General features: G+C 51.3%; 1 long non-coding RNA gene across 2 annotated transcripts; it reads left to right on the forward strand.

Annotated features, from left to right (window-relative positions):
• The first annotated feature begins 19,370 nt into the window (after nucleotides 1-19,370).
• LOC130260855 (uncharacterized) lies at nucleotides 19,371-25,670 on the forward strand. Of its 2 annotated transcripts, XR_008841853.1 has the most exons (6): nucleotides 19,371-21,089; nucleotides 21,244-21,729; nucleotides 22,100-23,100; nucleotides 23,607-24,417; nucleotides 25,159-25,304; nucleotides 25,490-25,670. It is a non-coding gene; the product is annotated as an uncharacterized LOC130260855 (long non-coding RNA). The 2 variants fall into 2 exon arrangements; XR_008841852.1 differs by having other exon boundaries at nucleotides 22,100-24,417.
• Nucleotides 25,671-25,992: the final 322 nt, after the last annotated feature.

Raw genomic sequence — 25,992 nt, forward strand, 5'->3', positions numbered from 1 at the left:
AATTTCATCTTTTACCCTTTTCCTCCCAGCTTCAATTTCTTAACCAATGGATCTCCTGGGGTGAGATCTACCAGTCCTCCTCAGACTTCTGTTACATGTGCAATTATTTTTCCCTTTTCCTGAGACCCACCACATTCATTCTGGGCATTGATTTTTCCAGTGACCATATTTCTTACAGATCTCACACTGGTCTCTGCCCAGCTGATGCCTTTAGAACCCAGCTTTCTGTTCTGCTTGGGTATGCTTTCCGTTGTGCTTTAGGGTGATAAAGGTAAAACAGTCCGATACCAGCTATGGGCTCAAGGACAGTTTCTTCAGACTCCAGGACCAAAGTATAAACAACGTGAGAAGAGGAGGGCGGGCCAGCCAGGAGAAGAGGAGGAGGACACCTTACTTTGAAACTATTAATTGGATGGTTGACTCCTGTATGTAAATGGACTGAAGTCTATAAAAATGTGAAATCATGTGACCAAGCCCTCTTTTGCATCCACCTTGGAGCCACTCGGGCAGGGCAGGGGCCACGCTGTGGCACTGTTGCTGCCAGGGTGTGGCCTTTGAAGGCCTTTCAATAAATACCCATTTATTTCCCCTAACTCTGTGTGATCTCTGTTCCAGCTCCTAAAGGCAACACAGCCAGGACGGGCCTTGTCTAGGTGGTCCCTGTCCATGTCTTCCTCTCTCCCTCTCACTTATGACAGCTACAAACCTCCTCTTTCCTTCTTCCCAGTTGCTAAACACTCTCCACGTCTCATCCATCAGAGTCTCTAAGTTCCTCCCTTCAGTCCCCCGTATCTTTTGAAGTTTACATCTTATGTCACCCATAGATTGCCCCAAGAATAAATTGACTGGCTGCTGTATCCCTGCTTCAGACCCAAGGTTAACAGTGGTGTATGGCGATGCATTGCGTCCCTTAATCAATCGAGGAATTCGGATGGAGACTCAGAGGGCCCTTGCTTAATTTCATACAACACTGACCAATTTATTGTCTTGAGAATGGCTCTTTCCATCCCCTTTGCAATCCATTCCTGATAGCTTTCCAGCTTTCTCAATTCTGCTGATCTGTTTGGGTCCCACTGTGGATTTTTGGAGTGGGAAATAATCTTTCACATCCAGTTGCTGGATTTTACAATAATCTTCTGCTGGTCCCCTGTCATTTTTATAATTAATTGTTTTTCTGTCTCGGTCAGTGCATCCAATAATAATTGCATATCATTCCAATCTGGATTATGTTATTATATATCGTAGACATTTAGCCATGTTAACTGGATTGCGGCAGTAATTTTTAGCAACCTTTTCCCATGCCTCCAAGTCAATTGAGGAGAAAGGAGTTTTAACCAATACCCTTCCTTTTTTGGTCCCACTGCCTCTCGCAGAGGTGCCTATAATACCTGTGTCTGTTGTCTAGTCTGGTGTGTGATCAGAGGGGATGAATGGACTGGGGCTGATGGTACTGCATCCCCATCCTCATCCTTTTCCTGTCTTATATGGGGAGACCTGAGCAAATAGTCTGCCAGATCTTGTTCCTGGACTGGTAAACTTTATCAAATTTTGTGCATCTTTGCCCTATACTACACGCTGAACAACAACGCTTGAGCTTTCCTCTCTTAGTCTTACTCTACTTCTCTAGTGCCAATACCAAAGGGCCAGATGGAGCCCTGAGCCCACATTCCTTCTGCCATTCAGGGTGATTTCGAAGGGAGAAAAACATATCTGCATATGCTACCTCTGTCCACTTCCCTCCCAAGAAATAGCATGAGCTGTAATAGCGTGTTATAATCCAAAGTTCCACTGGGTGGCAACTTCGCTCCCTCATCCAATTTATATAAAGGCCACCGGTCCTTGCAGAATCTAATAAGGTTGCTTTTGTTTTCTGTGCCCCCATATCCAGCAACGTCTTTCCAATGTGCAATAATACATCCATGTCAGGGATCTCTTTGTCCAGTTCCCATTATCTTCTCCATCTTGTCCTGTCTCATTTCCAGCTAAATTTTTCCTCAACACAACTTCACTGTTCTTTCCCAGTTTTCTTCCCACACACAGCCCCAATTCGTGGGCACCCAATGTGACTTTCCACACACTAACTTCAGAATTTTAGGTTCAACATTGACTTGATTAGGATAGTTTTTCAATTAGCACTTGGGGCATATGCCCAGCTGGTTATTAGAGCAACACCACCAGTGTATTTCACAATCTCTACACTGTAATAAAACCCACGCCAGATGCCAACTCCTTGATCCTCTGACAGCTCTAAATCTCCCCAAAAAAACAAGCTATCCTGTTCACCCCTTCTGGAATACCCAGAGTCTCTACTGCAGGTTGTTCCCAGTCCAAGGCTACTAACCTCTCTGCAGAGGTTTCGTATATCCCTCCTAGATAGACTTGTTCATTCCCTCTTTCTATCCAATGATTTATTGGATCAATAAATTCCCAGGGATCAAGCCCAAACCACTACTGAGGAGAAACTCCTTCAATTTGTCTATCCACGATTAAAACAAACGCTAACCACTCTGTATTCGAGCACAACACTCCTCCATTCACACTTGCACTCACCCCACACTGACCCTGGTCGCTTTGCTGCTCTCTGGCCGCCTCAGTCGCCCAAAGTCAGAAACGCGGATAGAGCCCCGCACTCGCTCCGTACCAGAGGTACATCTCACTCGCTTATTCACTCACCGACACACTTAACGACTCAATGTGACACAAAATAGCAGCAAAAACAAGGCTTCACTCGACCCACCCCCAGAGTCGCTAGCAGGCTGCTCTATCAGCTCAGTGACACGCCTCTGTCAGCTGTGTTATCAGCAGGGTTCGATCCCTCTCCCTTTGTCTCTGGCCCCTCCGTCCAGCTGCTTGCAAGCCCACCGGGATGGCGCTGTGTGTCAGACAGCTCTGTACGACTTACAGAATGCACAAGACGGAAAAGTGAAGCCTCTTCCAGATAAGGGAGATTCCTTAGACCCCAGAGTCAATGAAAAGTGGTATAAAGGTCTGGAAAGTGACCAAAGACTAATATGCATGCACAGAAAAGGCGATGTGAAAAGGTCAACTGAGATGAAGATTATTTACTTCATTCCAAAGACCCCCAGGCCACCAGAGCGACCAACAAGGAGCAGTGCAGAGTCACAAAGAGGTGTGGAGCTAATTTTAATACGAAGCAGGGACAGGCGGAGGTAGGAAACGAATATGTATTGTGTAGTCCTAGCTTGTAGATGAGAGGAATGTTACATTTGTCTTTACAAATAAATTGTAGATCTGTTGGTAGATAAAGTTAGCACCTAGAGATAAAAGAAACAGTGGGAGGGATTACACTGATTGATGAATGGAAAAAGAGATTTGCCTTTGCAAACAAACTGTAGGTTTGCTGGTAAATCAAATTGGGTAACAGAAGATGAAAGAAGCAACAGGGGGGGAAACTATGAATTCTATAAGAATTAAAAATTAAAAGGAAGGGTTATACATTAGAGGGGAATCTCAGGTGTCAGGCGTTCCGGGAAGTCTGCGCCTCTCAAGTACCTCAGCCAACGGGGAAAGAGAGAGGGAAAAGCGGCCGGGAAATTGGGATAAAAGGAGGCTGCGTCCTCCAAAAATTTGAGAGATCCCAGGGGAATGCCCCATGGCCTCTCCCTTTATTCGAATAAAGCAAAAAGGACTCCTCTGTCTTCTTTTTGGACATAAACCTCTGGTGTTGGTGAATTAATTTTCCTTACATAGAGAACAAAAAGAGAGGTGCAGGTCACCAAAGGCATGCATGTTTTTGGAGGAGCTATCCCTATGCACCTCAGCACTGAATAAATACATACCATTTTACAAGCTGTGGAGTTCTTCCGTGCTTTACACTCACCTGCACGTTTTGGGGGGGGCCGATGATGGAGCATCCCCCCCCCGGTGGGGGAACTCTGACCTTTGCGGCAGGCAGGGGAACTGCTGGCTCTGCTTCTCTTTCTCTTTTTCTCTTCCTCTTCCTCCTGACTTTTCCTTTTCCTCCTTCTCCTCTGTACCTCCTCTTCCTCCCACTCCTCTGCTCCCAGCCCGGCCCAGGCAGGTGCCAACACCCAAAAGTGGTTGTACCCCACGTGACACTGGGAGTGATGCTGGGAGCACTGGGAACGGTACTGGGAGCACCTGGAGGGATCCTGAGAGCCCTGTGAAGGAATTGGAAGCGCTTTCTCTCCCAGTACCACTCTAAATGGAAGTGCTGGGAGAATACTGGGAGCACCAGGGGGAGAGCACTGGGAGGTGCGGAAGGTAACTGGGAGCACTGGAGGAGCACTGGGAGGGACTCGGGGAATAGTGACAGCATTGGGGGAGATCTGGGGAGAACTGGGAGGGACATGGGGGTATTTGGGGTAACAGGAAACGGATACTGGGAATACTGGGGGGAACTGGTCATCCTGGGGATATTGGGAGTGGCACATGGGATACTGGAAGTACAGGGGACACTGGAAAGGGATACTGGGAGCACTGGGTGAGTCACTGAGAGCACTGGGGGTGTTACTGGGAGCACTGGAGGGTTCACTGGAAGCACTGGGAGGGACAGGGATCTGGGGGTTTTGGGGACCCTGTTGGGCTGGGGTGTGTGGGAGGGGTCTGGGTTGGGTCTGTCCGGGCCACAGTCCCTGTCAGTGTCACTGCAACTGTCCCTGTCAGTGTCCCTTACCCTCTCACTGTCACTGTCAGGTGACAAATAATGACTGGCAACTGAGAGCTTGGGCCAAGAAATTCCTGCAGGAAAAGGAAATTCTGGCAGTGGGAGATGGCGGCCAGAGCTCGTCCAGCCCGGAGCCATCGCTCACCTGCTCAGACCCCAGGGAGGAAGAGTCGCACCCTGGGATAACTCGCATGGGAGGGGGGAGACGGAACCAGCAAATTGAGATATTAATTAATCAAAAGTTCTGGTGTCTGTAACCAATGAGCACTGACACCTTCACTTGTTAAAATGGCCTTATCATGCAAAACTTTGCTGTTGGGGGAGCAGGGAGTGACCTTTGGGGTAACCCCTGGCCTTTGGGAAACCCTGGCCTTTGGGGGAAACCCTGACTCATGCACTGTGCTAACAAGAATAAAATCTGCAAATGCCTTTCCTCAAAGTATGACATCCCCTATCAGACGCTCAGGGTGCCCTCCAGGCTGGGAACAGCCAAAGCAGACCCGGGGTTTGGGGTCTGGGGGAGAGAAGCGCATTGGGGGCTGCAGGGGGTCTCATGAGAGGCGACTGGGAGGTTCAAGGGGTCCTGCGATAGAAGGCTGGAGGTTCCAGGGGTTCCCTGGTGAGAGGATCAGGGGCGTTCAGGGTGTGCAGGAGGCTTCCAGTGCCAGAACAAAGCGGCTGCGAAGGCTCCCTGCGCCCGGGAATGGGCGGTTCAGGGGGTCCTGGATCCGGTTGAGGATCAGGCCGTTCGGGGGGGTCCCGATTCAGGATAAGAGGGTTCAGGGGGGTCCTGGATCAGGATAAGAGGGTTCAGGGGCGTCCCTGTTGAAGATAAGGGCATTGAGGGGGGTCTCAGTTCAGGATAAGGGTATTGAGGTGGGTCTCAGTTCAGGATAAGGGCTTTCAGGGGGGTCCCGGTTCAGGATAAGAGGGTTCAGGGGGGTCTTGGTTGAGGACAAGGGCGTTCAGAGGAGTCCTGGTGGCAGGGAAGGGAGTGCAGGGGGTCTCTGTGCCCAGGAACAGAGGTTAAAGAGGGTCTCCATATCTGGGTATGGGGAGTTCAGGGGGCTCTGGGTGACTCATTCCTGGGTTCCCTCATTCCTAGGGGCCACTCCTGTTCCCAGAACACCCCAAATCCCCCATTTGGACAACCCCTTGCATCCCCCCCACCCGTTCCCCCTCAGCTGTCAATCAAACCCTCACTGCTTGGGGGGATCTGAAAACCGCGGGGACACCACAATCCCTCCCTGCCTGCCCAGCCAGGGGGGAGCTGGACTCAAGTAAATGGGACACGATGGGATGTCCACTGCTCCCAGTGTCCCCTCCCAGTGCTCCCAGCACCTCAGCTCAGTACTCCCAGTTCCAACCAGCGCTCCCAGCTGACTCTCAGTTCACTCAGTGTTGCTCCCTGCAGCATCATCCCAGTCTCACACCTTGTCTCCCCCAGTGCTCCCAGTGCTATCCCCACATCACTCTGGAAGTGTGACGTTCACTCCCAGTGCTTTCAGTTCACTCCCAGTATTCCCAGTCAGCCTCTAGGTCCTTCCACATCTTTTCCATCTCTCTTGAGTCTTGGGCTCACCCCAAACTGACTGTGGCTCTTTCAGATTCATCAAAGGCAGAGCAAAGGGAAATTTCCAGGGAAGCTGCAGAACCCCTGTCAGCACCAGAATTTCCAGTGTTTCACCCACTGTCCAAATGCAACATTTAAACACAGCTTTTTCCATCTAAACCCGGCTTTTCCCACCTAAACCCAGCTTTTCCTACCTAAACCAAGTTTTTCCCACCTAAACCTGGCTTTTCCCATCACCGACTCTAGGAAATCACCCGTGCCAAGGAGCTGAAGTCCCGGACATGGCACTGAAGCGGAGACACAAAACTTCCTGCAGAGCCCAAGCCCCAAACCCTGTGGCTGCTTTGGCCACTCCCAACCTGGAGAACACCCCAAGACCACCCGGAACACAGGCATGGGGGACAAGGACACCCCGAGTTCCTCAGAGCCGCAGGATGGAGGTGGGAGGTGAAGACATCAAGGCCCCCAAGCCTGGGGGTGTTTGAGGAGATGCTGCAGGGCCCCTCCCCCAACCCCAACAGGATCCCCCTGAGTTCAAACCCCCACATGGCTCCCCCTGAATTTTCCTGACCACCGGTTATTGACTGAGGTTTTCCTGGTTTTCCTTTGTTTCCAGGAAAGGTTTCTGTCCATTTTTGGGTGTAGCCCCTGGTGGGGCTTTGTCTGCCTGAGATGTACCTGAAGGCCCTTCAATAAATGCAACTGCTTTTTATTCCCTTAATTTTGTCTGGCCTCGGTTTTTAGGTAGCCCCAGAAAAGGCATCAGGTTAATACAATGCATATTTTTTAAAAACCCACTGGCCTATGGAACTGCACGATGCTTTTTCTGTAGGAAGAACTGGAAAGCAACCAGCTCAGTTGTGCAAACTTTTACTAGCTCAGGTGCGACTTTGAGGTTGCCAACCACCAGGGACTACCAAAGAGGACCAGGACAAAAGAAAGCATGCAGAAAGGGAAGAGAAAACATGATATTGATTTTAGGGGAAAGGATTATCATATGTAAGTTTATTCCAGTAACACTGGTGAATATGTATATAAAATAGAGTATAGAAACAGATGCATTTTCTATTACAAGTGAGTGAGCTTGGTGGAGTTATGCCCCACACATCCAGCCAAATAAAGAACGCCTGCTTTCTACAGGAAAAACGGGAGACAGTTCCTCAAACAGAGAACTGAAATGCACAAGGAAGAAAATACTCACAAAACGGCACCAAACTGTTTCCGAGCCACCAAAATCCCTGAAATGTAACCAGACAATTTAATTTAAACAGCAGAATGTGGCAGACTCCTTATCTTTGCTTTGCAAAGAACAACAAGTACAGTATGTCCACTTAAGACAATTCCCTCTGGAATAACACATTCCTCAACTTCCCCTGAAGCTGGGATTTTGTACTAAATACAGATATGATTAAGACTTTTTTTTCCAACCTGACTATTGTGGCAGTTCACTTGTGCCCTGTGAGTCCCACCTTAAAGAGCTTTTGAACAGATTGTTTTATCTGCAATGACTTTGTGCGCATAGTCAGGAAATATTTTAATTATTCTTTTAACCATTACTGCCCTCAGAGTGGGTTTGCCTGAGGCGAATAGAAGCTCAGACATGCAGGTGTGAGCAGGCTGCTTCCCCTGGAGAAGTCAGAGCAAACACAGAGCTGACATCTGGGATTTGAGGGGTCCCAGCTGGATGGACACAGGCAAATGTCCTGATTGTCAAGGAGGACAAGAATCCCAGACACTCCAGGCCAGTCAGTCTAACTTTGATACCCAATAAAATCACGGAAAAATTTATTCTGGGAAGTATTGAAAAACACCTGGAGGACAATACAGGCATCAGTCAGAGTCAGCACGGCTTCATGAAGGGAAGGCTCCTGCTTGTGAAGTCTGATTTTCCTTCTATGACAGGGTAAAAACCACTCGGTTGATGCAGGAAAGCCAGCAGATGGAATCTTTCTGGATTTCAGCAAAGCTTTTGGTACTGAGTCTCCCAGAATGCTTTTGGACAAAGTGTCCAGCAAACATCTGGATAAACACATTGTGGGATGGGTGAGCAGCTGGCTCAGGGGTCAGGCACCAAGGTTGGCAGTGGCTGGGGTGGCACCATGCTGGCAGTGGTCACCAGTGGGCTCTGCAGGGCTCCACTGTCAGCCCTGGCTCTTCAACATCCTCATTAACGACCTGAACCCAGGACTTGAAGAGATAATCAGTAAATTTACTGATGACACTAAACTGGGAGGAGCTGTCACCTGCCTGGAGGGCAGAGAGGCTCTGCAGAGAGACCTCACAACTAGAGATGGGCAATCACCAACTGTGTGGAGTTTAACAAGGGCAGTGTCAGATTCTGCCCCTGGGATGGGGCACCCCTGCCTTGGTGTATGGACTGGGAAGGAGAGGCTGGAGAGCAGCTGCAGGGAGGCACCTGGGGGTCCTGGCCAAGGGCAAGTTGAACATGAGTCAGCAGTGCCCTGGCAGTCCAAAGTGCCACCATGTCCTGGGGCAGCAAGCCCAGCATCAGCAGCCAGGGCCACGGAGGGGATTGTCACACTCTGCTCTGCACTGGGGTGGCCTCACCTTGAGTGACAGCACAACATACCAAAGACATAAAGCCATTGCACAGTGTCCAGAGGAGGTCACAAGGATGGAGAAGGGTCTGCAGGGGGTCTGTGAGGAACAGCTGAGGACACTTGGTTTGTTCAGCTGGAGGAGACTCAGGTCACACCTCACTTGAGCTCTTCAACATCTTCCTGAGGGGCAGTGCAGGGGCCAGTACCAATCTCTTCACTCCCATGAGCAAGGACAGGAAATGGCTGGAGCTGAGTCAGAGAAGCCTTAGGTTGGATATCAGGAAAAAGTTTTTCACCTAGAAGAGGGGCCTTGAGCACTGGAACAGGGTCCCCAGGGAAGTGGTCCCAGCCCCAGGTGTGCTGTGGGACAAGAAGCATCTGGACAGTGCTCTCAGGCCCATGGTGGAAATGTGGTGTCCTCCACAGAGACAGGAGTAGGACTTAATGATCCTCATGGGGCCATCCCAACTCAGCTCATTCTGAGCTTCCCTGAAATTTCAGCATCCAGCACTCAACTTTCACTCCAGAATAAAGCTGTTCCTGCCTGGTGTCTACATCAACCCAGGACATAGACTCAGACATTCCACTCCTCATAAGTACAGCACCTACAATATTCCTCAATTCTTTGGATGAACTAAAAAGATAAACTGCATTTGTCACAGTAACAATTCCATGCCCTTCCTTACTGGCTGCTTGTAAGGGAGGCCGTTTACAGGGCAGCTCAGAAGGCCCGTGGTGTGCCCTGGCCATGGGAGCGGGACAGAACAAGGTCTGGTGTCCCCGTGTGCCTGTCACCCATGAGGGGTGTGGCAGTGACAGGGGACATCCAGGGGTGCCAGGATGAGCGACAGGTGGCCATGGAGGTGCCACCGTGGGTGTGGTGACACCAAGGGAGAGGCAGCTCCTTGCCTGGGGGAGGAAGACAAGGAGAGGATGGGATTTGCCTCGTGCCAGAGGGAAGGGGAAGGAGATCCCCCCAGCGCGGCCCCAGCAGAACGGTGTCAGCAGACGGGTTGTCCTGCAGCCGGGGGCCGTGCTGGGCTGGGAGATGGAGCAGGACAGAGGGGAAAAGGGGCAGTGACTTCCTCCTCACCTCCCGGGCCATCTTCCTCTTCCTCACGGCCTCCTGCCTCTCCACCATGGGGCCAACGTCTAGGAACGGGAAATCCTGGTTTGGGGAAAAACAAGGGCTGAGCGGTCGGGCGGGGGAAGAGCCTGGTTCTTCCGCTCCTCATGTTCCTCCCGCTCCTCCTCTTCCTCCCGCTCCTCCGCCGCTCCCAGCCGTTCCGGGCAGGTGCCGACACCCAAAAGCAGCCGCACTCTGCCCTGGGGAGCTCTAAAGCGGCCCCGCCCCGCCCGGTGCTGGGACCGATACTGGGAGCACTGGGAACGGTACTGGGAGCACCGCGAGCAATCCTGAGAGCCCCAGGAAGAAATTGGGAGCGCTTTGCCTCCCAGTATCGCTCTTACTGGGAGCATTGGGAGGGACCTGAGAGCAAACAGCGCCCAGACCCGGCTACAGCTGGTGGTGGCGGGGGGAGGGGGCACACTTAAGGGCGTGGTTATGCAAATATAGGAGCGATCGCGGGCTCTGATTGGTGGTCGGGAGAAGAGCGGGATTTCCCCGGTCACGTGAGGGCCGGGGAGGGCCGGAGTGACGGCGGCGGAGTCCAGTGAGGGGCGTCAGGGACCGGGAGTAGGGACAGGGAATGGGAATGGGGACAGGGAATGGGAATGGGGAAAGGGACCGGGAATGGGGACAGGGAATGGGAATGGGGACGGGGACAGGGACCAGGGATACTACCGAGATCGAGAATGGGACCGGGAATACGGGAGGGGGACCGGGAACGGAACCTTGAATAGGGACAGGAACCGAGAGTACGGGAGAGAGACCGAGACTGAATCCGGGGATGGGAATATGGGAACAGGACAGGGAATGTGGGCCTGGAAATATGGGAAAGGCAACCAGACAGAATACAGGACAGGGACAAGGAATGAGAACGGGAATGGGATCCAGACTGGAATGCGAGCAGGATGGGACCGGGAGTGGGGTGACAGGAGAATGGGCAGGGGGACGTGGGGACAGTTCCAGGGCAGGGAGTACATTTTCAGCTACCCCAGAACCTCCACCAGGGTCTCCCAGTGCAGCCAGAGCTATTCGGCCTGAGGTGCCCAAAGCCCTGAGCAGTGCCCAAGTCCCTCCCAGGAACCCTCAACTCCCTCGAACCCAGCGTCCCCCACATCTCCTGGTAGATCTCCCCATGTACCCATCCACATCTTAGTTCAACATCTTATTTTTACCCTGGTTTTGGGTGTTTGGGAAGGACAAAGAGAAATGCAAAGAAAATCCAGGCCATGGGGAGCCAGGAGGATGTGGAGCCCCCAGCCAGGTGTCTTCCCAACACGAATCATGGCACCATGGATCACTGGGGCTCTGCCCACCAGGGGTCACTGGGGATCATCCAGCGTGGATCCTGCCAGGGGGGATGGAGCTGGAGCAGTGCACTGTCTTGGTTTGGAAGACAGGAGCCTCTCTTGAAATGGAAAATGTAAACTCCCTCCCTCTAAATTAATATAACTTTGAAATTAAGGAGCTCTCAGGCAAAGATATGGGAATTAGAATAGCAGTTCTTTATTAGGAAAATTAAAATAAAAATAGAGTAGTATAAGAAACAAAACAGAATCATAATACAACCTGACACCCTCTTGGTCAGGGTGTTGGTAGCAATGTTATTAAATGGTGGCTGTAGTTTTCTAGGAGTGACAGATGTGGTTTTGTTGAAGCAATGATTTTGGATAAGGGTTTAGTTTCTTTTTTAACATCTAGTGGTGATGAAGATGGGCTTGGTTTTGCTCTGGGAATTTAATGGAAAAAGGCTTCCCTGATGTTTCAAATTTCATATTTTATTTAGGTAGGAAATACTTAGCTCTTCCCCTTAAGTGGGAGGGCATCTCAAATGGGATGACGTCATTTGATCAGTCCTGCAGTGAGACTTGATGGCTTATTAACAGAAGATATCTTCCTGGGCAAAGGATGGGTCCTGAAAGAGATAAAAAAACTGTGCCACCAAGCACAGCTGGCCTATTAACAGAGGGTATTCCCCCTGGAGTTATGAGGGATGGGTCATGGACGAGATAAGGAGCACTGCTCCACCTGGTTTCAATAGATGGTGATAGAATATATACTTCTGCTTGTATCTTGCATTGCAACTTAAAACATTATCTACTCCTTATTCTATTACCATCTGCATCATACCTAAATTAATTTCTTCTTTAGACTCTGAGATAGATAGATAGATAGATAGATAGACAGATAGATACATATATACATATGTACGTACGTACATACATACAACGAAAGTTTACACACATTTCTTGCTTAAGATTAGGTTTTTTTGTGGTTCACAACAGGTTTCTTTATCTTTCTGCATTACCTACCAAGTGTAACTAGGTTCTTGAGCAAAAACAATTTTACGGATGAGTTTGCCTTTGCTTGAGGTGGGACTAATCTAAACAGTCTAAATTACCTTTTATGTGTACTGCAGGGACTTTATTCCCTTCCACTGTGTGCAAAGGTTCAGACTAGGCAGGACTCACTTGATTGATGGACTCTCAGGTGTTGACTATTTAGGTGGCTTTTGTTAAATTAATTTCTCAGTTTTTAAGGTCCCCCCACCAAGTGCCTTTAGGGTAGTTTTAAATAGTCTGTGGTACTGTTCAGCTTTTCTGGCAGCTGGAGTATGATAAGGGATATGATATATTTATTCAATATCATGGTTTTTGGCTCAGATGTTTATAAGGCTATTCTTGAAATGGGTCCTATTGTCTGACTCGATTCTCTCAGGGGTGCTATGTCTTTATAGGACTTGCTTTTTTAGGCTTAAGACGGTTTTTTGAGTAGCAGTGTGAGGTACAGGGTAGGTTTTTAATGATCTAGTGGTGGCTTCTACAATTGTGAGCATGTAGTGCTTGTCTTGGGGGATTTGATCCAGTGTGATGTATTTAATTTGCTAGGCTTCTTTATACTTGTATTTGGAATACTGCCCCCATATTAGAGAGGCTTTATTGGCTTGGCCTGCTTGATTTTAGCACGTCTTACAGTTACAGATAACTTGAGAAAGGCTATTTTTATGGTTAAATCTACTTTTCAGTTTTGTGCCTACTTATAGGTGGCATTTTTGCCTTGGTGCCTTGAGGCATTATGGGCCTATTGAGTTAGGAACAACTCTCCCTTATGTTGCTAATTTAAATTTATTTGTGACATCTCTATTTTTGCAGCTTGATCTACTTGCTCGCTGTTTTGGTGTTCTTTATTAGCCTGACTTTTGGGGATGTGGCCATCTACATGACAGACTTTTACAGATAGTTTCTCTATCTGAGTGGCAATGTTTTTCCACTCATCAGCAGCCTAAATTGGTTTTCCTTTATGCTGCTAGCTGGCTTTTTTTTTTTACCTTTCTAGCTAACTCCGCAGAGCATTGGTTACTATTTATGATTCAGTATGAAGGTAGAGCTTTGGCCACTTCTCTCAGTCATGTCCAGAGCCAGCTGAATGGCTTTGAGTTTAGCAACTTAACTTGATTCACCTTCTCCTTCAGTAGCTTGTGCAACCTGTCATGTGGGGCTCCATGCAGCTGCTTTCCATTTCTGGTTCATCCCCACGATGAGACAGAAACTGTCAGTGAAAAGAGCACAGTGTGTTTCTTCTGCTGGTAGTTAGTTGTATGGTGGAGCTTTTTTAGCCTGGGTTGCTTGTTTCTGCTCCTTTTTGTTAGTGAGAAAAAAGGTTTTATCTCATGGCCAGTTTGTAATTATTTTTAAAATTTCAAGGCGATTTGGGTTTCCAATACGGATGCACTGCGTGATGAGGGCAATCCATTTGCTCCATGTGGTGTTGGTGGGGTGGTGCATAGAGGGAACCTTTTCTTTAAATATCCACCCCAGCACCGGTAGTGGGGGTGCCAGGAGCAGTTGTGCTTTTGTGCTTATTACTTTTGAGGTGGCTTGAACTTTCTTATAGGTGGCTAAGATTTTTTGTTTTGTGGGAGTGTAATTGGCTTCCATCTTTCTGTAACTTTGACTCTAAAATTCTAGTGCTCAGCCTCGAGTCTCACCAGGCACCTTCTGCAAAAGGCTCCAGGACAAGTCATAGTTCTTGGCTGCAAAGTAAAGCACATTCCTCTGGTCCCGTCCTGACTGGGCTAAGGGCTACTGCATGAGTAATTTTCTGCTTGATGTGGGCAAAGGCTTGCTGTTGTTCAGGGCCGCGGCTGGATTCATTCTTCTTGCAGGTGACCAGGTAGAGAGGGCTCACAATCTGGTTGTATTCAGAAATGTGCTTTCTCTAAAAACTTATGGTTCCTAGGAAAGCTTCTGTTTCCTTCTTGCTGATTGGTGGAGACATTGTGGTGATCTTACTGATAACTTCTGTGGGAATCTGATGCCATCTATCTTGCCGCTTACTCCCAGGAACTGGATCTCTTGGGCAGGTCCCTTGACTTTGCTCTTCTTGACGGTGAAGCCGGCTTCCAGCAGAATCTGGATGATCTTCTCTCCTTTCTCAAATACTTTGCTGTGTTCCTCCACACAATGATGTTATTGGTATACTGTAGATGTTTTGGAGCTTTACCCTTTTCCAGTGCAGCCTGGATCAGTCCATGGCAGATGGCAGATGGTGGGGCTGTGTTTCTACCCTTGGGGCAGTCAGTCCCAGGTGTACTGCACGCCCCTCCAGGTGAAAGCAAACTGAGGCTTGCACTCTGCTGCCAGAGGAATGGAGAAAAATGCATTGCAATGTCAATGGTGGTGTATCACCTTGCTGCCTTGGACTCCAGCTCTTACTGGAGTTCCAGCATGTCCGGCACGGCAGCGCTCAACAGCTATTGAGAGAGAGACAGAGACGACCGGTGATCAGAATCCAAACTTACTGTGAGCTACATATGCTTATATACCATTTTTAGGAAGGCAAATATTTTTTTAGTACATTGATTGGGTTAACCATCACACAGACAAACTTAGACATTTTGCAGCATTTCTGCTTGATTCAATCTTCTTTCCAGTTACCAGTCTTGATCCAATCTTTATGCAATCTTCAAAGCTCTGTTTGTTCTTGCCAAGGCATCTTGGTTATCAACTGCTTATGCTAATTAAATCCACAGTACTCTCTGTCTTTGCTTCTACAGTGGAGTCACTTAATTTAAGGCACAATAGTCTACAGTCAGTTTCTATTTTCTGTCAGACTTGCCCACAGGCTAATTGCAGCTGTTGAAGGGTGAGTGTGTTTTACTGATCACCCTTTGGCTTTCTAGTCAAAATTTTATGGATGAGGATCATGGCGTCTTGATTCATCTGATACAGCTGGCAGTGCACTGTTGAGATTGAAATTGGTACTTGCTGCTCTCCTACCTTCTGGAGTCCTACTCTAGATGGGTTTTCTGACAGTCCAGGCAAGGTGTTCAAGTGCTGACTGCCCTCTGCCTGTACAGGAGTTATTCCAAAAGCCCACCTGATTCCCTTTGGGTCTTTGTAGTAGCTGTTCCTGAGTCTATGCCTAGAATACATGGGGCCTCTGGGCCAGTCACAATAGGAGGTTTTTGCCGCCCCTTCCCTGTCAGGCTCACCTCAGCTTCCAGCAGAGTCAGTTCCTGCAATCCTGCCATCACCCCAGCAATGGAAACAGGTTCTGCCCCCACATGTCCCAATGGCATTAGGGTACCCTGTGCACCAGTATTAACTAGTGCCTCATATTTCTGTGCCTCTGATGTGCCAGGCTGTTGGATCTATTCCATCCAAAAGACCTGGTTTTCCCGTTCCTCTCCCTGGCTAGAGGCAGGGCCCCTCTAGCCCTGGTTATAATTTCCTTCCTGAGCATACATACTAGAGGTTCTTTTAAGAGGATCCGACAGATCATCCTCATTTCTGTAATACCCTCACCTTGGTTATGGGAGGTTGAGGCTACCTTCACTTTAGTAGAACTCTCTTGGTTAGTGCTTCCCTCCCTGAGTTGATGCACCTGCGCTGCCAGGACAGAAGTGGGTTTCCCATCCTGCCTTCTCATGTCTTCCCCATGGTCGTGCAGAAAGAACCACAGGTCAGCTCGTGGGGTGTACCCTCTCTCCCTAGCTGGGGGACGTTGGGCTCTGACTTTGGGGCCTGTGACTCGCACTGATGCCTCATTGATCTTCCTCACCTCTTCCCTTATCTCCCTTATCTCTTAAACTCCTATTTCAGTTCCTTAACGACAGCAGAGAATGAGTCTGCATCGGGCCATTCATCATACTCTTGTAATTTCTAAACTTGTTAGCAACAGAACCCACTGTCTCTCGCTTGTTATCAGCAGTAATTGTCTCAATGAAGGTGTGAAGGTGATGTATTGAGATGGCCCTAGATTTGCCAAATTCTACATCTGCCCTGTGCAACTGACCTTGTCAGGGTCATTATCATGCTGTCCACCCCACCCAAAGAGTACCTCCAGTACTGTCACTTCTCTCAGCTGCTGGATTCCTTCCTCAAGGTCTTCCAGCACATTCTCTGCTGGTGCTCCTGCATTCTCTCTCTGTGGAGTAACCTCTCTCTTACACTCGTTAAAAGCCGCTCCTAGGGGGAAAGGGGCCCTGGCTCCATTACAAATACCTGATTCAGACCTGAGTCCTGGGTCCAAAATTCCTGGTCTCAGTACCATCCAGTTGCACACCTGTGTCCATAAGGTCCCAGACCCCTGTAGCCAGGTTGTATAAGCCTTGTGCAATGTCTCTTCACAAATTACAGAGTCTTTTACACGACAGGGATTTGGTGATAATCTCAATCCCTGACTCCCCTACAGGTTGTAACAGCCCTCCTTTCTTATCTTTATTAACTGGGTGCTCTGATTTCATCTTAGACTTTTTCGTTTTTATGGGGGCAGTTGCTGCTGTTTGTGACTGCCCTTGCAGTTCAGCTGGAACCTGGACGGTTGTAACATCTGTGAGTTCCCCTGCTGCAACATCAGACTGTCCCTCTTTGAGGCAGGGTGTCTCACCAGCTGGGGCACTGTATTCCTTCAACATATGGGAATAGAAATAAAAGTGTTTTACTAGTAAAATTAAAATAAAAATATAGTAGTATAAAAACCAAAACACTGACAGAGTCAGAATACAACCTAACACCCTCTTGGTCAGGGTGTTGGTAGTAGTGTGATTAAATGGTGGCTGTAGTTTTCTAGGGGTGACAGATGTGGTTTTGTTGAAGCAATGATTTTGGATAAGGGTTTAGTTTCTTTTTTAACATCTAGTGGTGATGAAGATGGGCTTGGTTTTGCTCTGGGAATTTAATGGAAAAAGGCTTCCCTGATGTTTCAAATTTCATATTTTATTTAGGTAGGAAATACTTAGCTCTTTCCCTTGAGTGGGGGGGCATCTCAAATGGGATGATGTAATTTGATCAGTCCTGCAGTGAGACTTGATGGCTTATTAACAGAAGATATCTTCCTGGGCAAAGGATGGGTCCTGAAAGAGATAAAAAACTGTGCCACCAAGCACAGCTGGCCTATTAACAGAGGGTATTCCCCCTGGAGTTATGAGGGATGGGTCATGGACGAGATAAGGAGCACTGCTCCACCTGGTTTCAACAGATGGTAATAGCATATATACTTCTGGTTACATCTTGCATTGCAACCTAAGACTGGCACAAAGCTCTTCCCGCACTCAGGGCACTCGCAGGGCTTCCCTCAGTGCTGCCTCCATTGGTGTCTGGTCAAATGAGAGCTCTGTGAGAAGCTGTTCTCACACTTTGGACACTCATAAGGGCTGAGAAATCACAAGGAGCAGGGCTGTGATGTGCTCTGGTGCCTGTGACATCACAAGGGTCAGGGCTGTGATGTGCTCTGGTGACTGGGACATCACAAGGAGCGGGGCTGTGATGTGCTCTGGTGCCTGAGACATCACATAGGAGTGGGGCTGTGATGTGCTCTGGTGTCTGTGACATCCCAAGGATCGGGGCTGGCTGTGATTTGTTTGGTGCCTGTGACATCCCAAGGGCAGTGTCACAGTGGGGCAGCTCTCAATGTCCCCAGCAGGTCATGCTTTCCAGTGCAGCCGTGCCAGTGGTCACTGCGCACTCGGGGCAAGCTGGGCTGGACGGGGGTTGGGGCAGAAATGCCACCTCTGGGACTGGGGTCTCCCCCTGCCTCTGGGTCCAGCCTCTGGTGGGAGCACCTTGGGCAGGGCACGGGGCTGCTGCTGGGCCAGGGGGACAGGCCTTGTCCCCTGCCAGCTGCCTGGGCCCCTCTCATGCCTGTCCCACATCCCTGGGGCTCCTGTCCCCACTTCTCCCCAACACCTTCATACCCCCCATCAAAGCCCCACTCAACCTCTTCACTGTGACCTCTGGAAAAAAAGAAAGAATGAGAGAAAGGAAGTGTTGTCAGTTAACCCTGGCTGGATGCCAGACACCCAGCAAAGCTGCTCTCTTACTCCCCCTCCAGAGATGGACAGGAGAGAGAAAATAGAATGAAGGTTTCATGGTTTGAGATAAGGACTGGGGTAGATCACTCAGCAAATGCCATCATGGGAAAAACAGGTTCGAAATTGGAGATATTAATTGAATTTATTGCTCTCCAAATCAGAGCTGTATAGTGAGAAGTAAAGTAAATAAAGTAATAAAGTAAATAAAGTAAAAACACCTTCTGCCCGTCCCTTCCTCCTTCCCAGCTCTACCCAATTGGGTGCATGGATACAGGGAATGGGGGTTCTGGTCAGTTCATCACGTGTTGTTTCTCCTGCTGCTTGGGGAGGGGAGTCATTCCCCTGCTGCACCAATGGGTGCCTCCCGGAGATGGTTCTCCACGAACTTCACCAAGGCAAGTTCATCTCACAGACAGCAGTTCTTCACAAACTGCTGCAGCATGGGTCACACTTGCATGGGCTCACAAGTCCTGCCAGGACCCTGCTCCAGCGTGGGCTCCTCTCTCCACGGGTTTGCAGGTCCCTGCCAGGTCCCTGCTCCTGCACAGGTTTCTCATGGGGTCCCAGCCTCTGCTCAGGCATCCCCCTGCTCCGGCACGGGCTCCTCCAGGCGCTGCAGGTGCATCTCTGCACTCCGTGCCCTCCACGGGCTGCAGGGGCCCAGCTGCCTCAGCACGGACTGCACCATGGAATGTCAGGGCAATCAGCTCCAGCCCCTGGAGCAGCTCCTGCCCCTCCTCCTGCCCTGCCCTGGCTGTGTGCACACTTGTTCTTTCATGTTCTCACCCTGCTCTTCCCTGGCCACAGTTACAACTGCATGATAACCGATTTTCTTCAATCGGCATTACCACCATTTCTAACTGGCCCAGCCTTGGCCAGAATCTGGTCTGTCCTGGAGCCGGCTGGTGCTGACTGTGGGACATGGAGGAGCAGCTGCTTCCAGCAGTCTCTCACAGAAGGGGCTCCTAGAGCCCCCCCTTTACCAAAACCTGGCTATGCAAACCTAGTATAAGTATGGTAGGGGTTTTCTTACCATTATTAATGGTTATTATTGCTATTATCTCTATTATTGCTATTATTATTATTATTATTATTAGTAGTAGTAGTAGTAGTAGTAGTAGTAGTAGTAGTAGTAGTAGTAGTCTTTTTGACTAGTAGAACCCAAAAGTTATTAATTGCAAGTAGAAGTTAGAGTTTTGGCAGCCTCTTGCCATGCCCTGGTTCTGTGTCATTGCTGTGTGTGAAGGTGCTGCCAGGGCTCCCCATTTCTCTGGTTTGGGAAATTAAATGGCATTGCTCACATGTCAGAAAGAGAGGGCTCATTCCAATCAAATGCATTGCCTGAGCTCTTCTAGTCGTAGTATTCAAAGCTTTTTTCTAACGTTGTTGACTTGCTCAGCTTCTGTTCATATTTGATTTTATACCAAAATGTTCTTGGATGTGATTTTGCAAGATTCTGTAATCAGCTGTCTGGTTTGCTCTTGGATTTTTAATGGTGTGTCACAACTGAATGCAGCATTTTGGGTGGGAACCCTTTAATCTCAGGATTGTTTTAGCAGCAGCTGATTTTGCACATCTAAGCAGAGAAAACAAAGACTGCATGAACTGAATATTGTGCCTCGTTGCGGAACGCTCAGTACTAGGCTCAGGGAGCTGCGGTGGGAGCTGCGGGTTGTGCCAGGGGTGGGGAATGGCCGGAGGCCCCGGCAAGGGGCCGGCAATGAACACTGACCCTGTGTGGAGCAGGGGCGGTCGTGCCCGGGCACGCCGGGACTCTGCGGGAGCCGGGAACAGCGAGAGAGCCCGGGCCAAACATCAGCACCGGGACAGGCACGGCCTGGGAGGGGGCACAGCCCGGGGGCGCCCGCAGAGCCTCCCTGCTCCAAAGCCCCTTCGCTGGGGCAGTGCTGGGATCTTTGGGGCTCGGAGGAGCCGCAGGCGGGCGTTGCAAGCGGCTCCTTTGGGGCAGGATTTTGTCCCGGTGCGGGGCAATTGCCGCGGGCTGGGCGGGCTGGGGCCGCTGCTGAGCGCCGCCGCCTTTCCCCGGGAGCCCCCGGGCAGAGCTCTCTGCTCGGGGCCAAGGGCCGGGCGCCCGCTCGGCGGCTCCGAGCCGGCAGAGTTTTGGGGGTGCCGCTGTTGGGGCGGCACAGCCCCGGCGCTGGGCCGGGGGATGCGTGGAACCCTCCCGCGCTGGGGGCTGGGCTGCCCGGCTCAGGCAATGCATTGTCAGCCTGGAGCCGCCTGGCGATCGCCCGGGACCGGCAGGGCTGGGGCTTGGCACAGCGGAGAAGGGCAGCACCGGAGCTGGGACACTCTCAACAGCCCCATAAGGGGGACCCCTGGCACCCTGGAACATGGAGCCCGGATTGGGGGAGCCCCGGCAGCCTGGAGATGTTGGGACCATGGACAAGGGAGACCCATGGGTACCCCGGGGCCCTGAACGGGCACCCTGGACCGGCAGTACCCCTGGAGCCCCTGTGACACCCCACGGGGGAGCCCAGAGAAGGGGAACCTCTGGGATTGCCAGGAGCCCCAGCAGCCCAGAGAGAGGAGATACCAATACACTCTGGAGCTGCAAAACGCCGGACGGGAGGGACCCCCTGAACCTCAAAGTGGAGAGACAAGAGAGGGGAAACTCCAGGATGGGTGGTTTTTTGAGTGTGGCTGAATCTGGGTGGTCTGGAGGTTTTTATGGACACCAGACACCTGGGGATCTCTAGGAATAGACTTGGCCAAGAGGAACACCCAAGCCAATGCGATCACACTTCATTTTCCCCCAAAACTGGGATTCCAGTTCCCAAAGTTTGGCCAGATGGAGGCGGAGAAGGCCATGACAAAGAAGAAGTTGTTCTGGAACACGCAGGCAGGTGAAAAGGAAGTCACTGCCCCTTTCCCCCTCTCTCCTGCTCCATCTCCCAGCCCAGCATGGCCCATGGCAATGCCATCCTGCTGGGGATGTGCTCCTTCCCCTTCCAATGCCAGAGGGAAAATCTCATCCTCTCCTTGTCCTTCCTCCCCCAGATAAGAAGCTGAGGATGGAGACCAGGGAGGACAAATCCCTACAGAAGAACCTATTGGAATAGGCCATTTGGAGAGGCTTGACAGCACACAAGTTCAGTAGGGACAAAAAGCCCAGGAGTTCCTGCACGTGGAGGGGCTGCAAACACAGCTCAGGGAGCCCTGAGGAGGAAAGACCCAGCCTGGGCCGGGAAGGCAGCCAGAGATTCAAATGCAGCCAGAGATTCAGATGCAGCTCAGAGCTGATGGTTCCTGAGCAGCTTCATGGCAGGGAGAAGCCCTACAAGTGCTTGGAATGTGGGAAGAACTTCAGCCAGTGCTCCAGCCTCCTCAGCCTACGCACCTTCTGGTGCACCTGGATGTGACCCCCTTTGAGCAGGGCCCGATTTGAGCTGCAATATCAGGATTCCAACACCCAGGTTGGCAAGTGCCCCCAGCACATCCACCAGCAACCTGGAGATGCTGCAAGTCCAGTACAGTCAGAGCAGGGTGAGTAGGGGGAGCCAGGGGCTGGGGGGATCCACGGGAATAGGTGCTATTTGTGGGGCTGGGATAGGAGTTGTCCTCCTGCTCCTCGCCATGCTGTGCTTACCAGAGCCCAGTCACTCCCAGTGTAATCCCAGTTTCCCTCAGCATGGTTCCAATTGCTCCCTGTTCCTCCCAGTGTGATACCTCTAATATAGTCCAAGCCCCTTCCACTTGCTCCCAGTTGTCCCCAGCATGGCCCCTATTGTTCCCCTATTGTATGGTCCCTGTCAACCCCAATAGGATTACACACACTCTCAGTATATCCCAGTTGCCTTCATCATGCTTGGAGTAATTCCCAATCACTCCCAGTATGATCTCTGCATGATCCCAGGAGAGTCCAGTCACTTCCAGTAGGAGCACAAAACTCAAGGAACACCTGGAGGACCCACCCGGAGAAGAGTCCCTACAAGTTCTCTGGCTGCAGGAAGAGCCTGGAGTGCGGGAGACTCCTGGATTCTTTGTATCAGGGTGGACGCGTGGAACAAGACTCAGACGCTCTGTAAATGCTAAAAGCTACAGTTGCAGTTTATTATAAGAGAGTCTGCAAGGAGCTGCCCGGCACAGCCACGTGCAGATTAAAGAGATAAAGGGAGGGAAAGACAGAGAGAAGAGGGAGGGTAGAGAGAGAGAGTAAAGAAGGTAAAGAGGGGAAGAAAAGAGGAAAAGAGAGAAAAGAGATAGCGACTTCCCGTTTATAACACAATAAATCTACTTCCATCATGACTATTCTGATCCCTAAGAACCAATCCAATACAAAATACTAATTCTATAGCCTATAAGAATCCTTATATTAGCATAGCATGTGACATTCTAAACTCTAAGATCTAATCTTTGGGTGCCGGTCAGTCTTTTGTGTCTTTTGGCCTTGCCCTCTGGCCAAAAGCATTAATTAAGAGTGGATTAGCTTCATCAAGCCATCCTATTGTGTTTATGGTAATTCAGTAACTAGGGCTTTCCTGTTCTACCTTCCCCAACAATTCCCAGAATCTGAGCATTCATATTTGCAAGATTCCTCAGTTTCATCTTCTCCAACACTGGAGGAACAGAGGTCCCACCAGAACCACCACTCGAAGCAGGAGGTGGTGACAGCTCTGCAGCCTGGGGACTTGGACCACCGGGGGGGCCCAAGACCAAAACCCCAGCAAGTGGCTCACACAGCCCCTCACCCAATCCCCAAAATCCCACCCTTGGGATCCCTCATCCCTCTCTGCAGTCTCCTCTCCAACATCTCTAGGCCTCTGGGAAGAGCCCAAAGGGATGGAAGTGCCTAAAATGCTGCTGAAGTGCCTGAACTGCTGCCAGCAGAATGTTCCTGTCCACAAGCCTCTCCTGGTCAGTGCCATGAGGGGCTGGGAAGGGGTTTAGGGCATCCTGAGGGGATTGGAAGGGGATTTGGTGGCTCTTGGGGGCATTTGTGGTTCTGGGGAGGGGTTTAGGGGCTTTGGAGGGGTCTGTGGAGGAATTTGGGGAGTTCTGGAAGGGCTGTGTGGCTTAGAGAGAATTTGGGTGGGTCTTGGGAGAGATGGGAAAGAGTTTTGATGGATCCTGGGGCCATTTCTAAGGCACAGAGTGGTGTTTGTGGTGGGGGGGCAGCCGGGATCTGTGGGGTGGTTTGAGGGGGCTGCGAGTGGCTGTGGGGCTGGGAGGGGGTTTTAGGCTGGTCATGACCCCCCCGGCCCGCAGAGCTGCCACCAGACCCTGCACCCAAGCTGCTGTAGGTGGACAGGGGCTCCATGCTGGAGTTGGTCTTCCTGGCACCGAGGGAGTGAGGGGGGACCCTCAGGGGCCGTGTGTGACCCCTTCCCCATCCCGGTGTAACCCGCTTTTTCTTCCCACAGGGCTCCTGTCCCAGCTCCTGCTGCCCCCGGGAGGGAATTCAGGGAGGGGGCAGAGGGTGTGGGCAGCCCCGCCGGGGGATGACCCCACCCCAGCCCCTAGTTCAGCACCAAGCTGGGCTTGGGGCCGCAGGAGGAAGAGGCCGAGGGGAAGCAGATCCTGCAGGTGGGACAGTGCTTGGGCTCAGGGCAAGGTCCTGCCCTGCACACCTGGCTCAGGTGTAACCCTGCCCTGGGAAGGGAGCGGGACATTCCCATCCCCACGGATCCTGTCCCCAAAATCCCACTCTCTGGATCTCTCACCCATCTCTGCAGTCCCAGCTCCAACTTCTCCAGGCCTCTGGGAAGAGCCTAGAGGGATGGAATTTCCCACCCAGGTCCCCACCAAGCCCCAGTTTGGATGTGCAGCCCCCAGTTTTCCGTTTCCCTCTCCTTTCTCCCCGTTTTCCCGCGGCCCCAGCGGGTGGGAGCAGCCGAGAGCCCCGCGCTGCCCGTCCCGACCTGTCCCGGCTCTATCCCCGCCCCTGCCGCGGGCTGCGAGGGCTTCGGGAGCGGGGCAGGAGCAATGCGGATGATGGAGCGGTGATGGAGAAACAGCGGGACAAGGGCTGGAGCGATAAAGACAAGGAGGAGTAGGAGGGGTGGCGGAGGAACAGGAAGAGGAGGAGGAGTGGGAGGAAGAGCGGGAGGAAGAGCTGGGATAGAGGAGGAGGAGCAGGAACTAGAAGCGGAGGGACCACGAGGTCCAGCCCTCGCTGTGTCCGCAGTCCTCCCGCCCCCTGGGACATTGTCTCCCCCCCCCTCCATCTCGCAGGTGACCGCGGAGGGGGAGCTTGCCCAAATATCCTGGGGGCTCCGTCGGAGGGGATGTTTTCTTTGGCAGGAGGGTGTAGGGGGAAATTTTTGGCGCTCAAAGGACTCCAAAGCTAAGCCGCAAATGCTCTTTGGGGAGATTTGGGGGGGGGGGGGGGTGTCCCGGGAGGTTGTTTTTTTTCCGGGGAGGGGAAGTGGAGAACACTGGGACACCGAAGTGTGCAGCCTAGAGAGAGGAGATCCCAAGATTCAGCCTGCAGAGGGGAACACCATGGCGAGGGGGAACCCCTGGAGCTCCCTGCAGCCTGGAGCAGAGTCAGGGGAAACGGGAGCGCCGGGACCCCAAGAGCGCAGGCATGGCCAAGGGGGAGCCCAGAGAGGGGGAGCCAGGGAACCCCCAGCAGCACAGAGAAGGGGGAGCCCCAGAAGCCCAAGGAAGAGCAGAGAGGGGGGACCCTAGGGATTCCTGGGACCCCTGACAGCCTGAAGAGGATGGGGACCCCAGAGAGGAGAGCCCTCAATACACACAGGACCCCCAGAAGTCCAAAGTGGAGAGATCAGAGAGGGGGATCTCCTAGGGAGATTTTTTTGGGGATAATCATGATCCATTCAAATATTGGAGGGCTTAATCTTGGTACTTCTGAGAGGTTTTCCAGCTAAAGCTTTTGGTCTGGAGTATTTCTGGGCTGAATCTTGGTGGTCTGAAGATTTTTATGAAAACAAAATGTCTGGTGACTTCTAGACATGGGCTCAGGCAGGAGGATCCCCAACCAAATGCTCTCACACCTTGTTTCCCCCCAAAACTGGATTTCCTATTCCCAAACCTTGGCCTGATGGAGGAAGAGGAGGCTGCAAGGAAGAGGAGGATGGCCCCAGAGCCCCAGGCAGGTGAGGAGGAAGTCACTGCCCCTTTCCCCCTCTCCTCTGCTCCATCTTCCAGCCCAGCATCGCCCCCGGCTGCAGTACAACCCTGCTGGCAATGCCGTCCTGCCAGGGACAGATTGGGGAGATCTCCTTCCCCTTCCCTCTGGCACAGAGGAAAATCCCATCCTCTCCTTGTCCTTCCTCCCCAGACAAGGAGCTGAGCATGGAGACCAGGGAGCACAAATCCCTGCAGCAGAACCTTGTGGAACCATTTGCAGCAGCTCCACAGTGCAGGAATCCAGTGAGGAGGAAAAGTCCCAGAGATCCTACATGAGGAGGGGCTGCAAATGCCATTCACGGGGATTCCAGGAGGAAGGACCCAGCCTGAGCTGGGAATCTTATAAGAGCTCTTATCTTGTTGTCTCTGAGCAGCTTCATAATGGGAAGAAGCCCCACAAATGCTTGGAATCTGGGAAGAGCTTCAGCCAGAGTTTCAACCTCCTTACCCACCTTTGGGTGCACACAGGGGAATGGCACTGTAAGTGCTTGGAATGTGGAAAGAGCTTCAGTGACAATTCCCATCTGTGCTGGAACCAGAAGATCCACAAAGGGCTCCTTGGGGACATAGTGGTTACCACGTGGGGACAAGGGGCTGAAGGTGTCCCCTGAGCCATTTGGAACATGGCAGAGGCCACATGGGGACAAGGGGCTC

This window comes from Oenanthe melanoleuca, chromosome 19 (genome assembly GCF_029582105.1).
Source record: "Oenanthe melanoleuca isolate GR-GAL-2019-014 chromosome 19, OMel1.0, whole genome shotgun sequence".
Lineage (NCBI taxonomy): Eukaryota > Metazoa > Chordata > Aves > Passeriformes > Muscicapidae > Oenanthe > Oenanthe melanoleuca.